Here is a 6,000-nt window from a genome sequence, read left to right as displayed (position 1 = left end):
AATCCTGGACAAGAAATCGGCAACTATGTTTTTTTTCCAGGTCTATCTAGCACAGTAATATTGAATTCTTGCAAAAGTAAAATCCATCTTGTAACTCTGCCATTAGTAATAGGTTTATTCATCAAATATCTACTTGCAGAGTGACATGTATGAAAAAAAGTTTCATACCCTGTTATATAATGTCTAAACTTGTTAATTGCATGAACAACAACTAAGAACTCTTTTTCAGTCACAGTATAATTCAACTTAGTGGGAGTCAAATTCTTACTTGTATAGTAAATGGCATAAGGAATCAAAATTTTTTGTCCCAGTACAGCTCCTAGCACTCTATCTAAAGCATCTGTAGGAATATGGAAAGGAAGTTTCCAATTTGGTCATCTTAGGATAGGTGCTTCAGATATTTTTGTTTTCAAGGTTTCAAATGCTAGTTGGCAATCACGGTTCCACTTGAATTCACAATCTTTTGTAACAAATTTGAAGAGTGGAGATGCTAATTTGGTAAAGTTTTCTATGAACCTTCTATAATATCCTGTAAATCCTAGAAAACTCCTAACATATTTTTGGCAATTTGGAATTGGTAACTTAGAGATGACTTCAACTTTTGATTTGTCTACTTTAATCCCATCTCCTGAAATGTGATGTCCTAAAACAATACCTTCCGTAAACATCATAAAGCAATTTTCATGGCTTTGTGAAAGGTTTGTGTCTTTACATATTTTAACGACTTTTTCCAAATTTTCCAAGGCTTCTTCAAATGTGTTACCATAGACTGTAAAATCATCCATATATACGTCTACACAATCATGTCTTAATCAGAAAAATTTCCTAGTACTGCTCTTTGGAATGTTACGGGTGCATTACATAGTCCAAAAGGAAGCACTTAATAGGCAAAAGTTCCCCATGGACAAGTAAATGTCGTCTTATCCTGATCCTCAGGTGCTACCTGAATTTGATTATAACCACTAGAACCATCCAAAAATGAAAAGTAATTTTTACCTGCCAATGTATCTAATACCTCATCTATAAAGGTCAAAGGAAAGTGATCCTTCAAGGTTGCTTTATTCAATTCTCTGTAATCAATGCACACCCTCCATTTACCATTCCTTTTAGGGACAATTACCAAAGGAGAAACCCATTGGCTATCTAAGATTGGGTAGATGAAGTTTGCATTGAGTATTTTTTGGAGCTTGGATTCATCCTTCTTTGAGGTTGTCTGATTGGTCTACTATTTTCCTCAATATAGATATGATGGATAAAAGTCTTAGGGTCAATACCTTTCATGCTAGTATACTCCCATGCAAATGCAGTAGAATGCTTTTGTAGGATCTTAGTTAGCTCCTCTTGTTGTAATTTCTCCAAGTTTTTGTTTATGTTCAATGTTCTACCTGGAAAAATTTCAATTGTAGAGCTACCAAATTCTTCCATAGAATAGAGAGACATCTACGTAGATGACAATTATTCAACATTAGATTTTACCTGAAATGGTGCAAGATCACATTCTGAAGATGTTTCGAAATTTTCTAATGTGTTCAAAAATTGACAACCCTCACTAATTTCTGATATAGTAAAGATAGGTTGTATAACATCTTCATCATCAATCCATTCCATGTCATCTATTTCTGTGATTGCTTTTGCTGGAGGATGCAAAGTAAATTTCTTTTTTGAACTACCGTCATAAATGTACATGTCACTAGATCTACAACTAATAAAAGCATCAGCTGTGGCCAACCAAGGTCTTCCTAAGATAAGTGGTTGTCCTCCTAGATTATTCTTGGGAGTTAAAATCATGAAATCAACAGGATATTCCCAAGAATCTAAGGAAACTGAAATGTCTTCTAGCACACCATCTGGTTCGATTACTGATCTATCTACAAGTTGCAGTAAGGTAGGTGTGTAAAGAATATTAGGAAGTTTAAGCTATTTCATAGTCTGTCTACTCATAATGTTTATTGCTGCCCCTAAGTCAATCAATCTGTTTGGAATTTTAATCCCATTTATGTGTGTCTTGATAATTGGACTTCCTCGATCCACATATTTCTACATGGCAATCTTTCCCATCATGATATTTGCTGTTTTTCCTACTAGGTGAATTCTTTTTGTGTCTCTTGGTTTTCTTCCTGCCCTTTTGATGCTCAACTCCTTTATTGTCTTTGCTAGAATAGGAATTTATCGAATGGCTTGTAACAAAGGAATCTTGATACAAACATTCTTTAATTCATCTAGGAAGTCATAATTGGGCAACAAGATCTGTTTTTCCACTTCTATATCAATTTGTAATCTCTCAGGAAAAGGAGGTGTAGAAGTAGATGCAAGTTGCTCAAACATAGGAGTTGTGTTTATTGACTCTTTTTGTTTCTCTTTTTGAATGTTTTGGTTTTGAAGGGATGTTCCCTTAAAACTTTTATTGAATTTTAAAGAATCCTCCTCATAAGCATCTTGTTCTTGAATATCTATAGAAGGTTTTTCCTTTTCTAAAATCCTACCAGATCTAAGTTGAACATCATTAAGATCTAGAGGAACAATCATGTAAGTAGGAAATTGTTGTCCTTCTACCATATAAGTATTCTGAGGGTTTTTATTATTGGGGTTTGGTAATGGTTGGGCTAGTAGTTGATTTGGCTTTTTTTGAAATGGAAGTAAGAGTTGAGGATTTTGACCTTGTTGTGGAGGTTGTTGTGGAAATGGCAATGAAAGGTGAGGGCTTTGATTTGGAAGTTATGATTGTTGATTTTTCTGTTGATTTTGTGGGGGAGGATAGATCTGATAAAATGGAGGATATTGATAATATTGAGCAAATATCCCATAAGGATTTTGTACCCCTTATGCCCATGGTTGAGATTAATACTGATTTTGAGGTTGAGGCTAAGGTTGCTGCCAAGAATTCCAGTTTCGTGGGGGCTAAAAGTTCATTGGATTGTTAAATCCTTGATTTTGTGGCCCTTGCCAAGGTATTCTTGCAACAAAACAAAGAGGTTCTACAGAATTTGGGACTACTTCCTCTTGAAAGACAACCTTAAGATCTGGGATTGAAGGACAACCCTTGGTCTCATGACTTTCTCTAAAATCATACAGGTTTCTACAATTTTTGCATCTAAAGGGCATTCCCTTAGAGCATGTTTCTTTCTGAATTTTGGACAAAAGATGGCTAAAGCATCAGCTTCTATTTTCTGCTTGTTTTGGATTTTGAGGGTGTCTAGCTGTTCACTAAGGCTCCCTAAAATATCAGTTTTGAACTCATCAAGCATATTGCCAATTTCTGCCCTACTTACAGATCTAGTTGCAGATTTGTTTGCTCTAACAAGAGAAGGATCTCTTGGTCCTTTCCCAGTTTTAGATTTCCCTCTTGAGAGATGGACACATAGCTCTGCTATATCATTCAATGGAAGTTGAGAGATTTCTCCCTTCCCCATCATGTTAGGAATATCTATCCATTCATCTCTAATGGCCTTCAACAAAAGAGCTTTCAAGGTTTCTTCATCTAAATGGTTCATTTTTCTCTTTTCAAATTGTAGTTAAACCTCTCAAGAAAATCTTCTAAGTTTTCATCTTCCTTTTGGATCATTTTTAACACCTCATCCTTATGATTGGTAGGCATACAAGAATCCAAGTATCTATCCAAAAATGCTTGCCTCATATAATTCCAAGTTCTAATGGACTGAGTGACTAATCCCATAAACCATTCCAAAGCAGCCCCTTTTAGTGTTGAAAGGAACAATTTGAGTTTTTGAGAGTCTTCTAGATATTCATAGGTTCGGCACAAGACTTCAAACTCAAACAAAATGTTTCAGGATCCTCACTTCTCAACCCATAAAAGTTTGGAAGGACAAATGGTGAAATGTTTTTCATTTTTGAATGTGTTTCTTCATCTACTATATGGAATCCAAATGAGTTATCTCCTTCCCTATTTCCTCTACCTCCTCCATTGTTACCTCTACCTCCTCCATTGTTTCCTCTACCTCTTCCTCTACCCCCTCCTCCAAATAGTGAAAATTCTCCATCTTGTTCTTCTTCTGCCATGATAGTTTCCTCAAAATTTTATGGTTCCTCTATAAATAGCTGATGAGAGAGAGTTTCTACTTCTACTTCTTCTCTAGGTATTCCTACTTCTTCAACTACAATAGGCTCCCCTAGAGAGGTGAAGAAGGTTCCTTCTCCTAGATCTAGTTTAGTAGATGAAGTGGGAGAATCTTCTAACTAAGTTATTGCGCCTTGAATTCTAGGAATCCTAAGGCTGGGAGTATGAGTTTGGGATGGACGTGTGTCCTTTCTAACCCTTGGTGGAGTAGTTGGAGTTGTGAAAATCGAACTTCTACCCCTAGCTATAAATCTACCCCTAGAATCTCTTTCTCTATGCATGTCATTTTTTTGTTTTGTTGTTTTTGATTTTCTTCTATGAATGTAAGAAGTAAGGCTACCTAGTTACACTTCAACGGCAACGATGCCAAAATGTTTAGTCAATATAGTGTCCTAAATTGCTACATAAATTATCAATCTGGGTGTCGTAAACTAATGAAGTGTAGTGCACTATATGTGCTAGATAAACCTTCCTTGCCTCACTATTTTCAAGTTTATGTTTGTTTTGGAGTTTTGTCCTTTTGATTCCTAAAATTCTACAATGTAACTGAAATCTTAGTCTATTGCTACTAAGAACCTAAAAGAATGAAGTGAGAGTCTAAAAGTGATTTTAGGCCAAATTTGGAAAAATAAAGATTCTCTTCTTGCTATTGTAATGGTTCCCAAATCATGAGCTGAAAGGACTCTTAAACTATTGTCTACTTAATTACAAAATCAAAACTTAAATGAGAAAATGGAATTGCAGCTATCTATGAAAATGAAATACTGGAAACAAAACTACTTCTGCTGTCTAGTCTACTTGCAAAATTAAAGCTTAAAGAACTACTGCAATTAAACTAAAGGAAAGAAACAAAAATGAAACTACAACTATTATATTTGTGAAAGAAAAACTAAATGAAGTATTTTTATCACTTTGATATATAATTTAGGGAGAGTTAACTCCTTATGATAGCAACATTTGAGAGATTTCATTCGTCATCATTCTAAAAGAAGTAAACATGAGAATGCAAGTAAAAACTCAGTCATAAAATAAACATTTCACCACTTAGTCTTAGGTTCAACCATCAACGAAGGGCTTTGGGAGATATCCATTTAAATCATGAGTTACTAAATTGACAAGAAAATGACATTGAACTACTTAACCTAAGAACTAATGAGCAGCAACTATAATGAAAGAGTCATTTATAAATACAACATTTTGCCATTTATTTTGAGGATTAATCATCAACGAAAGGCTCTGGAAACATTCATTTATATCATTAGTGACTACACTAATAAGGAAAAGACATTAAGCATCTTGATTCTAAAACTAATTAACAATAAGAAATCTCATTCATAAACTCAACATTTCACCAATTAGTTTGAGGATTGTCCATCAATGAAAGGCTTTGGAAACATTGGTTTATATCATGAGTGGCTACACTAATGAGAAAAAGGTAGTAAACAAATTGAATTTAAAAACTTAGAACTAAGGAACAACAGATGAAATAAATGTAATTATGCTACTGTCATCAATTCAGAAACTACAGTTAAGAAGCTAGAAAATAATGGAAACTAAAGAACTACTTCTACGCTGGAATGCACCTATCCTGAGTTAGTGGAAACAAATGGCACAAGCTGCAATAAACACAATGTTAAGAAACAATTATGAACATGATAAAGACATAGTAAATGTACAACTAAACAAAGAAAAACAACAAATGAAAAATATACAAAAACGAAATATACACTTGACCACGCAGGGGCCCTCTGCAAGGTCTAGGACTAGAAATGCTGAATCACTTCACACGCTTCAGGTATCCTTGAAAAAAAACAAAGTTTTTATATTTAAAAATAGAGCACTGAGTGTCTCAAGCTACAAACGGAAATTGCACTACTACATCAGAAAAAACATGAACTAGTTCTGCGTTCCAAATGCTGATATTA

This window comes from Pinus tabuliformis, chromosome 5_2, assembly GCF_031772625.1.
Source record: "Pinus tabuliformis cultivar Carrire ecotype Pingquan chromosome 5_2, CPIR1, whole genome shotgun sequence".
Lineage (NCBI taxonomy): Eukaryota > Viridiplantae > Streptophyta > Pinopsida > Pinales > Pinaceae > Pinus > Pinus tabuliformis.
This window is presented reverse-complemented; position numbering follows the sequence as displayed.